We start from the raw sequence: 11,344 nt of genomic DNA on the forward strand, positions 1-11,344 counted from the left end.
TTCATGTTTTGTTTTGTTTTGTTTTGTGGCTCCTCATTCCCAGTCTTGTGTTTCAGCGCTGAACTCCTGAACTCCAGCAGCCTACAGAAACTCCCATTAGCCAGCTGTGATGTCATCTCAGAGCGACGGCCAGCAGATCAGCGCTGCTCGACTGTCTGGTGTCAGCGGTTTGAATCCGACCAACAGGATGTGATCGATCCTTCAGTTTGTTTTCTTTGGTTGAAATCAGCGTGGAACAGTTTGATTTTTTGTTTGGCTCCTTCAGTTTCACACCAACCAATTAGACCATATAAACCAAAGCGAAATGTTATTTATTGGACAGAGTTTTGGTCGTACATCATCCTGCCTGATTGGAGACTCTGGGTGGTTTCATGAAGTCAGATTCCTTTCAGCGATGATGGGCCTGACTGTCTCTGGTGGAACACATGAAGAAGAAACAGCTGAAAGCTTTTAGTATGCTTGGCTTTCCAAGCAAGATGAGTATCCCTGCAAGACCTGCAGGGCCATTATTCTGTAAATAATACCTCTTTCAAACTGGACAAAAAACCCACAAACACCCACTAACATCTGCCTTTTGTCTTGAATGGGAAAAGGTAAAATCGGCATTCGTTGCCAAGTCAAATGATGGCAGTAGTCACTGGTATTTATCAGGTCCCGGGTGAAAATGCTAATTTCCGCCCCTTTTCGTGACTGGTGTTGAATTTTCTGCTTTTAAATGAGTTGTTTACTGACATTATCCCATATGTTGCCAACAATGTTCAAATCAAAGAAATCCACAAGTTTATTTCAGTTAACGGCGTGCTTCATTTGGTCACCTGTTGCTATAACTTCCAGACTCATGAAGTAAAGTACATTTCCCCTCCAGCTCCAGTCAGCAGTCAACATTACAGAAAATAAACACCCGACAATGGAGGTCACCTCCGCAGATCACTGCTGCAGTCAGGTTGATAAACAGGAGTGAAGATAAATCCACTTTTTAATACCAAAAGTTCAAAAGCAATCTCCGAGCTCTCCTCCCATTGGTAAAAGGCTCTGGATCAGAGCAGAATCTGATGTGACTCCAGGTGTTTATTCCTCCAGGAGGTCTGGATCTGCACCCGAGTCTTTGTTTCGATAGAGAGCCCAGTGTGTCCATGATGTGTAACATGACATACCAGAACAAAAAAAGAGAAAGAAAAAAAACAAAGAAACTATTTTTGGCAGATTTACCAGTGTTTAAAAAACCTGCATGGTAGCATGAGGAAGCTTTAACAGATCAGAATCTGCACTCGTGAACTTATTCATAAGACTTAAGAATGATCTCAGAAACCATTCATTCAGAACATGGACGTTAAAAGCTGCAGATCTCCCACAGTGGTCTGTCAGTCACTGTGAGGTAAGCTCTACTCGTCTGGCATCTGAGGTGACAAAAACAAACCACCACAGTATTTACAGATAGTTTGTGGTCCATTCTATGGCCTCTATCTGTTCTACATGCTGTCATATAACACATAAAGCGATCTGATTGGCTGAAGATGTGCTTCAGTCACGGTGATGACTCCCATTAAAGCATGACGAGTCAGGATTTATTGGTTTTGTTGGCAGCTCTCCAGGAACTAAAGAGCCAATTATCATTTTGTTTCCTGCGTCTCTTTACATTAACTGTTTCAGACAGACTGACTGTATGCAGACTGTCTGAGTCTTGGCTGAAAGTGAAATCTTGGCTGACCTGCTCACTCATTGCATCACTGTAGAGCATGAAACCACAGCAAAGAGTCTTGTTACTTTATGTCTCAATGATGTAAAGAGCTGAAACATTTATGATTTTGGAGTGACTTATATTTTCTCTCTGTAAAAAACAGCACAGAGGTTCTTTCCTTTAGTGTTTTTGACCAAAAAGCTCCATGTTTGTAAAGAAAAGAGATTTAGGATGAAGACGATGTAAACAACAGAGAAGTGGTTCAATGTGTTGCAGCTCACACATGCAGAGTCACTAATGATTTATAGAGGGAAGTTAACTGCAGTGAGGCAGAATTCAGATCTTTATTCTAGTTAAAAAGTTAAATAGCATGACTAGTGCACAGGTGTGCTTTGGACTGGACACAATAAGGTCTCTTATGGTTCATGTCCAAAGGATCCGTCATTTCCTTGTCATGCATTCTGGTAACGGAGCGTGGTGTTTCATGAGATGAAAGAAATGCTCCTGCTCCTCTTTTGCATAAGGTTGAAATCTAGGTACTTCATGCAAATCAGGGGTGTCTGACATAATGCACCTACTCTTGAAAAACAATAAAAACTAAATATATTTGTGTTAAATTGAAGACAGATTCTGCAACTGCATGGCTCATTTCTTGCCTAAAATTTCATTAGAAATAGATTTCTGTGAGCCATTTATGTAATTTAAGAGAATGATTTCAAACAAGCCGCCCCGTTGCTCCGGTTTTAAATCCCAGAGCACCTGCCAGAGACTAGTGTTCATTCCAATATGAAATGTAACCTCTAATTTTGTCGTGATGTGTGCACAAAAGATGACCTATTCATTTTCCTCAGGAAATAACTGCACTGAAGTAGGTGTGTGATGTTTCCACACGGATTTACACACATTTCTGATAAGATAAAAGCCATTTATGTGCAGAGAAAAGTCTTAAATCTTTACTTCAACTTGTGAAAATGAAGCATAAACTAAAGTGCTGCATTGTTGTTGAGTACATTTATTTAAGTATTGTATACTTATAGTACACATTTGAGGTATTTGTTTCATGTTTAATACATGAGTAATAATTATCTAATGTTATAACATTGTTGTGTAACAGTCGCAGGGGACATTTTCCTGCTACTTTAAGAACATTTTCTTTATTATACTTACATACTTTTGCTTAAGAAATGTTTTCTATGCAGGACTTGAACTTGTAACAGAGCAGTGTCGCTTTCTAGTGTGATATTTGTACGTTTATTTGAATAAAGTATCTGAATACTATGAATTGAAATACTACACTTTAGATAAGACTCAAGTACAGAGAACAAAAAAACGTGTGAATGTAATCTGAGCCTTCCGACCCTTTGACTCGGGGCCAAACCCAAACACTTCAAACACATTTCCTGTCCATGTGGGCCACAGTACCATCACATTAACACTTCTTCACTTCAAAACAACACAGTTTCCATTGTTGTGTGAGGAGACATTAAAGTGATAACATCTACCAAAGCTGCAGTAAACCTCACACGGAAAAATCTTTAGTTTGGCCGGAGCCCAGGCGCGACGTCATGAGGAGAACCAGGCCGAGTGGAAGCCGACTCTGACCCGACAGGAAGCGCTGGTCTCATCGTGGCGAGTCATGGAAAGTCTGCTTGGTCGTCGTCCCGCTGCTTATAAGCTTACTCATGAGAACACGGTCTGGGGTTACTGATTCAAAAGAGCACACACATCTCGAAGCTGCGTTTCCACTACACTTCCACATTGTGTTGGAGGATGGCCATCGTTTGGAGAGAGAAGATGTTAAAGCACTAATATTACAGCAGAAAGAATACAAGTAAAAGTCGTGCAAACAAGTACATTAAACCAGTGAAATATAGTCACGTAAAAGTATAAAATGTTTTGTTTTGTGGAAACTGTGACAGGTTCTGATTTAGCTTCATTATCATTTTGGAGGTAGCTTGTGTTGTGTTTGATTAAGTGACAGAGAGAGAGACTTTTATGTTATTCAGCCCGCCCTCATTGATCTAAATTGGGAGGACAAAATAATGGAAAAACACAATACAGGACTGTTTGACTAGTTTTAGCTAGTAGTAGTAGTAGACCTTATTTCGGAAAAACTTTGTATGGTAGTGAATGGAGAGAGACAAATAATTGTTTGATCTTGTTTGAATTGTGTCACGAATCACACATATGATGTTTGTCAATTTAAAAGATAAGTCAGTTTTTCAGCTTGAGAAAGTCTCAGTTTATCATAAAACTAATGAGACGTCGTCTCGTTGAACAGTCACCAAAACCTGTCACTTAAACATTGTAGAGCTGCTCCTGTAAGTTAGCGGCTTGCAGAACTGACCAACTCTACTTTCACATGACTCCAGTTGTCATTGGACCAGATTTATTGTGATTTTCATCTTTTTTTGTGCCTTTTCTGTTTTGAGTTGGCGGCCATGTTGGTGTTGGTGTTGGTGTATTGGGTGAGACGATGTAGTTTACTAATCAAACAGGATCAATATATTATTTGTCTCTCTCCACGTGATAAAACTTTAAAACATTAACCTGTCTTGGAACATTTGCGCATATTGTACATTAGCCGTAAGCTAGCGAGCTATGGCCCCCCACTGACGGTGTGTGGATCTGTGTTTGAATTCAGGTCAGCCTCTGACTTAACTCAGCACTCACCAAAGACTCTGGTTCTCTCTTCTTGCCCGCCCTCCTCTCTGTCACATTACTCTGCTGTCCTCCGTCATCCTCCGCCACATCTCCTAACCTAAGTAACATTAACATAACATGTAAAGCTTGACAGCAATGTTAAGACATAACTTTACAATTTTATTGATGGAAAATAACCCTAACGCAAACATCATATGTGTGATTGATAACACAATTCAAACGGGGTCCGCCAGAAGGCGCATGACTTCGGCTCTGTATAATGGTTTGTAATTTAACCAGAACGTTATTTTAAATGGAAAACTGACGTCCAAACACACTGGCCAGCAGCCTTTTCATCTAGCTTAGCTGCCTGGCTGAGGACTAACTACTCCTGCCTGTACACATAATGTTAATCATCCACATACTGTTGTGCATCACTGTTTTAGGTCTTGTGACAGTAGCTTAAGAATTTTTCCTAATATAGTTAGTTGAATAAAAATGCTATGGCTTAAACCAAAAATGAATCAAACAGGAAACATTAGTCAAGATTACCGTAATTTACTAATGCGTCTTCATCCCTACAGACTTTCTGCAAGAGGGAATTCAAACACATGTCAACTATTGAGAGATTTAATCATTAACAGGTGTTGGCAGTTTGCAAATTTACAATTTTACAGCCCAGTGCAAACTTTTACCCTAAGTGCTCTCAATATGTGTGTACCTGCAGGCAAAAGTGGGCTACATGCAGTCTGTCTGAGCGTTAAGGACCATTTTGAAGTACAGGATTCAGCTTATAACTGATGACTGAGCAAAAATGCACTGTCATGATGTAGCTTAGTATTTGTTCTTTTCCATGAAAAAACAAAAATATTTTAAAGTTGTTTTTTTCAAATCAGATTAAAAACAGATTTCTTGGCCTGTTGATGTTTTCTGAAGAGATACAGTTTCTAAAACAGATTACAAATGGTGTCAGTGCAGATGTGTTTTAATGGATCTGTTTGACTTAAATACCTGATCAATGCCAATGCAATCTTGAATTTCCAGAGCTCCTCCGAGTTTTGTCCACCTCAGCCCGAAACTGTTACAAAGCAGCTCTCCTAACCTTGAGCCATTAAGAACAATTAAATCTTCTCTTCTCTCTTCCTCAATGTAGAGATCGGTGTTCAGCTCAGCTCATTTATACAAGCACTTACGTTTACTGATTAAATTAAGACATGCTGCATGCAGCAGATCGTATCAGCTGTCACTGATTTATTCTGTGAGTGACTTGATGACATATCAGTCTTGTCTGTTTATGTGTCTGTATGTAGATTTTTTTCTGAGGGAGGAACTCCACCCTGTAATTGTCACATTTTAGGGGTCTCAGTTAAACCATCACTCGTATCAGATCAATACTTTTCATAATTTTGATGATCAACTTTATAGTTCTCAGTATTTATTTAGTATCAATAGATGTTATTTTATTTATCAGAGACATATTTAGTCAACTTATCACTGTGCATACTTCAACAGTCCGCCTAAAAAATATTTTAATCTGCTGGATCCAGATTTTTATGATCAGATCCAAATTGTACTCAGCTATAGATACCAGTCACCTACATTTTTAACAAGATCCATGCATTATTCCCTGTGAGATAATGCATACAAAGTTTTTTATCCTCATGTGTCATGTTTCTCTCCCTTTGTCTGATTTCCCTTCTCTGTGTACAGCTGTGTCCCATCAGTTAATCGCCCCCTCGTTCTGTCTTTCTGTCCCATTCCTGTTGTGTTCCCTGCTTTTGGTTCCTGATTCCTCATGTTATTTCTGTTTTTTTTTTCTTTGTTTTGCTTTTACTCTTCTCCTGTTTTGTTATCTGCAGTTTGCCTGCCTTTGGTTGTTACCATTTTTGGATTTGGATTTTGGACAATCAGCTTTCAATAAAATTTGCATTTTGTTGCTTATCTGCCTGCTTCTGTGTCTGCATTTGGGTCCTCTATGTGTAAATCTGACAGCTCTGATCTAAATGAACTTCCTGGTGAACAACATTTGTGGTCTAAACATTGTCAGACTGCAATTAAATGCAATTAAAGGTCCAGTGTTTAGGATTTAGTGCCATCTAGCAATGAGCTTGCAAAGTGCAACCAACAAAATACCCCTCATCCCACCCTCCTCTATGGTGGCCAAAAACGTGAAAGAGAGTCAGTGTTTGGTTTGTCCGTTTTGGCAGACGCGCAGCTTGTGAACAGGCAAGGCAGGCAACTGTTCGGGGCCCCGAGTTGCCAGGGGGCCCCCGAGACTCGGGGCCCGAGGGCTGTTTTATTAATGTTTCAAAAATATATTCGACACATGCCCCATGACCGACTCGAGTGTGGCTCTGCCTGGACACTGCCATGGACGAGGTTATGATCAGCAACAAGTTACAAAAAAAAAAAAGTGTCACCTAACGTTAGTTGCTGTCCTGTCCTCCTTGACAGGAAGTAGCAGCACTCTATTAAATTAATAGAGCTAGCAAAATAATAGTATTAATTTGCTAGCTATTAGGGTAGAAGAAAGTAAATAAGCAAACTTATTATGTTATGGAAATTTTTGCCTGGGGCCCCAGCAGACTCTAGAATCGCCTCTTCGTGTTGGGCTACCGTTGAAACATGGTGGGACCCGCTTGATATAAAAGTCTCATTCGACAGTCCAAAAAGTTTCAGGTAATAATAAAAATTATATTTCATTTCTGCCACTAAGTCCTACACACTTGACATTTAAGGAAGAAATGGGAACAAGTGATAAACATGCAGGTCCTTTTGTTTTGTCTGTGCAACTTATTGTTATCAAACACCTGCAAAAAGAAAGAATGTGTGCATGCCTTCAGTTACATGTTTAGTCTGAGACTTTTAATTAAGTTAAGTATAGGAAATGAAAGAGTATGTAAATATTGTGAGATCGTTCCACCAAACATCCCGGTACTCATGTGTCTGAGCTTTTGTTGATTCATTTTTAAAAGCACGATGGTAAAAAAATGACAAACTACAAACTCCCCTTCAGCCTTTTAAAAGAGGACAATCAGATCCTGTGCATCACTGAGAGGCAGAACTCTGTTTATGACATTACTTCAGGACATATTATCTCTCCTATTCGTCAAAATCGCTGTTGCTGCCAGACAACGGAAACTGCAGGAGAGTCTCAGTTAAAGCCAGATCCCTATTAGCGGAAGAGCTGGCGTTTATATTCAGCCTGAGCCCAGCGTGGGTTTATATGTAGGCAGCTGCCATCGACTTACTAAATCACCAATTAGAGTAATGAGAAGCAGGCTGCGATGTTTATTTTCACTCACGTGTCACCACTGCACATGTGAGTGTGAAAACAAATGGACAATTACGGAAAAAGTGAAGCACAAATTCTGATGAATTAAGATCATCTTGTCAACTTCATTGGCAATTTAAGAGAAAGTCAGAGACATAATCTCTAAAGTTATAGTCTGGGGATTAAGCCCCTGCGCAAGCAGCTGCAGACAGGCCTGAATCAGTGGACACATTAATAACTAGCACCAAATATGCTTGACTTTGCCAAGGTGACACAATATGAGCTACTAGTCCCAGAACCAGTGTTAAAAGATAAGTGCTTCCATTTATTGTGATGGCCTCACTGCTCTTTGCACAGAGAGTCTTTTAAAAGCCCAGAAATGAAAGCGAATTGCCGGGTTTGGTTAGGTAGTGGTGTAGGTAGTGATAATAACCACACAAACATTAAGCAGTAAATCCCGTTCGATAGTAGTGCTGTCATGTCGAAAGAATGTCTGCAGACAGAAAAAGGGGTCAGTTGATATCATGTTACAAGAGGAGGATGGTTAATTAAGTGGATGTTTCTGTCATGGGAACATCGTCACAGATTGTGTGATTCCAGAGGTTTCTATTGACCGTATTCACATGGCAGCCATTTTTACGTTACGCTCAGGGTGGGAAGCTCGAATGCTGGGATAATGTTATGCAGCTGTTTTCTGGGTTGCAATTCATATGAATGTAGGGAATCATTTCACTGCTTCATGATTGATCAGCGTCTGAAAAGATGATGGGCAGTGAAAACCTGGAAGAACCCAGGCCATATGTGCATTGCAGTATGCATGTGAATGTCAGCTGTATGAGGATACCTTTTAAAAACTTAGAAAAGTGCTTCCTTCTGCTGTGAATGTGCACACATATATTTTTTGGTCACAAATCACTCGGTCATTGAAGGCGCAGTGGCAGCTGTAGCCGTTGTTTCCGGTAACATACTCGTATGACAGAGTGCACGGACCAAAGCTTTGCGACTGGCATCTAATTCTGCTACTGTACTGTAGCTTCTTTGAACACATGCTGCAGCACCCTGCTCCCTCAATTTGTAGCATCAAGTGCTGAATGGCTTCCCATGTCCACCATTTTCTTCCATCTATGTCCAGCGCTATTTGTTCTTAACTTCTCTCTCAAGTAAGGCTGTATCTTAGCCAGGTTTAATGAATGTTGCTTCCATTTGAGCCGAGTTGCAGGGCTATGACACTGCACTCAAGTTTCTTGGCAAGACCCGCCCTGCTCTGCCTCTGATTGGCGAGCACTTGTTGGTTGGCCTCATACCATTGGTAGGTGGAACTACCCTTTGCTTCGCTGAAGATGATTGGTTAAACCACGTCAAAAACAAATCCCATGTGGACTTTTTTATTTTCCCCTTTCTAAAATAGTCTGATGCTGGAAATCCGGCACAATGCTGGAGTACTTTAAGCCCTGAAAATGGCTAAAATTACAAGAACTTTGTTCTATATTATGTTGAGATGTGTACTTATATTATCCCAAATATTTCCAACAATGTTCAAATCAGAGAAATCCAGTCTACTCAAGGTTACAGTGCATTTCATTTGGTCAACTGTCACCATACCATTACTCCGGGGATAGAGAGTCAGACAGTGAGGAAGGAAGTCTGCGAACAAGACAAAATGTTACGGGAATAAAACATTAAAACACAACCTCATCCATGAACATTTCCGCCGGAGTCATGTCAGATTTTAAAGCTTTTTATACGCAATGGTGGTTGTTTGATAGTGTATTCACCACCAGCAAAGCAGATTTTTTTTGCCCCAAACAGCCAGATTGCTTTACTGTAAACTATCTGTCAGATAGTGAATGATTGAATCCAGGTGAACCTCTGACTGAACTCAGCACTCAGCAGAGACTCTGGTTCTCTCTTCTTTTTCTCCTCTCCTCTCTGTAACATTACGTTCATGAAGTAAAGTACATTTCCCCTCCAGCTCCAGTCAGCAGTCAACATTACAGAACATGGGTCATGGAGGTCACCTCCGTGGATCACTGCTGCAGTCAGGTTAATAAACATTAATTAATCCAAAGGGCTAAAAACTAATCTCTGAGCTCTCCTCCCGTCAGTAAACGTCTCCGGATCAGAGCAGAATCCTCTCGGTGTTGATTCCTCAGGTAGGTGTGGCTCTACATCTGAATCTATCCTCCAGTGCTGGCCGGCTCTGAGCAACGGCTAAGAAAAACATTTCTGTGTGGCACAAGAAGGCAGAATTTCCCGGACTTTAAGAAACATTATATTATTATATTATGACATCTAACATAATCCACATTTAACTTAAGGCAGTACACAGTGCCTTGAAGCAAAATGGCTGCTCACCTCCCTGTTTCTGATTAAATCATCGTTATCGCAGATAAAAACAGAAGTTATGAAGATTTATTTTGACATAAGTTCTAACAGTGCATGAGGGAGGTCAAATATTTTCGTGATTATACCCTCAGACTCATGATCAGGTATCAGGTTGTGGTCTAAAGAATTTCAGCGTCAACATTTAAATTACTTTAAAATGGTAACAGGATCAGGTCAGCAGGGAAATGACACAGCATATAATTGGATCAGTTTAGTCTAATTCATGGCTTCTTGTCACACCAGATTTCCGTCATAAAATATAAATTTCCGACAAAGAAACACAAATAAGTTTGTTTTGAGTAACATAATCAGTTCTGTGGGTACATCAACATCAAATTAAATGATCAATTATGTCAGCATGAACTTTTCTATGAATCAGTTTTAATTATATTCTTTCAGGTAACCATATCTTCATGACCTCCTGACTGTTGCTTTCTGCCAGAGACAGAAATCGTATTCAATGACACCACTCATTGTAAACATCGGTGGTTAGACGTGATGTAAATGTGGATACTGAACGATGAACCTCAGGCAGTGATCGTTCTCCAAAATAAATACAGGGCATTGTGGAAAGGAGCTCCTCGTTTGAACAAACTTGCTGTAAGACCAATTAGCTTTCATAGGTCTGTGTGACCTTTTAAAACTGTAATTGAAACAGCGCCTTCCACAAATGGTATCAATAAGCAGACATGTGTTTTGTTGTTTTTATTTTTAAGACACTGAGCAGAGGAAGAAGAACTCTTTAGCATGGAAGGCATGCAGCGCAACAGTTCTCGGGGAGGTTCGGACATTTTCATCTTGTCCGATCAGCTAAAGAATGAAAATGAGAGAAGAGGAAAGGATGTACAGGAAGTAAGGAAGGAAGATTAGAAGGAAGGAAGGGAGAAAATGAGTTGGTAAGCGAGAAAATCAAAGCATAAACCAGGCATACAAAATATGTGCTTGGCTGCTGCTAATTGTACCTGCCATTAGGTAGTTAGCTCCTTTACTTGTTCAAGTGAGCGGTCCTATTTGCTGACTCAACCCCAGGGTGCCAGGAGCCAAATCCTGCCAGACAACCAAGTCGGTGCTGTATTCCCTTCCTCAAACCGGCCTCCGTCTTCTTGGATGCTGTGTTGTTACGTCCCGCTTCAGCCATGTTAAAGTGGCAACAGACAACTTTCCCCTTGTAACGTTTCCGAGGGGTATTATTGTTGGTGCCGCTGCTACAAAGACAACTGGATCGCTTTGGTTTTCCTCAGAGTCCCATATAAAAACCCAGGACCAAATGTGAGTTTATTAATTAATTTAGTCTATCATAGGAATACTGTAGATCATTGGTTAACCTTCCTTTTCGTGAATGACAGCAAGGTTTATAGAAACAA

General features: G+C 40.3%; 1 long non-coding RNA gene across 2 annotated transcripts; it reads right to left on the reverse strand.

Annotated features, from left to right (window-relative positions):
- Positions 1–341: 341 nt before the first annotated feature.
- On the reverse strand, positions 342–5,446 carry LOC311271474. Of its 2 annotated transcripts, none has more exons than XR_014624423.1 (3): positions 5,333–5,446; positions 4,352–4,439; positions 342–413 (listed from the first exon to the last, which is right to left on the reverse strand). It is a non-coding gene; the product is annotated as an uncharacterized lncRNA (long non-coding RNA). The 2 variants fall into 2 exon arrangements; XR_014624424.1 differs by lacking the exon at positions 342–413 and adding an exon at positions 3,056–3,423.
- Between the last annotated feature and the right edge of the window lie 5,898 nt (positions 5,447–11,344).

This window comes from Pagrus pagrus (genome assembly GCF_965226575.1).
Source record: "Pagrus pagrus genome assembly, chromosome: 16".
Lineage (NCBI taxonomy): Eukaryota > Metazoa > Chordata > Actinopteri > Spariformes > Sparidae > Pagrus > Pagrus pagrus.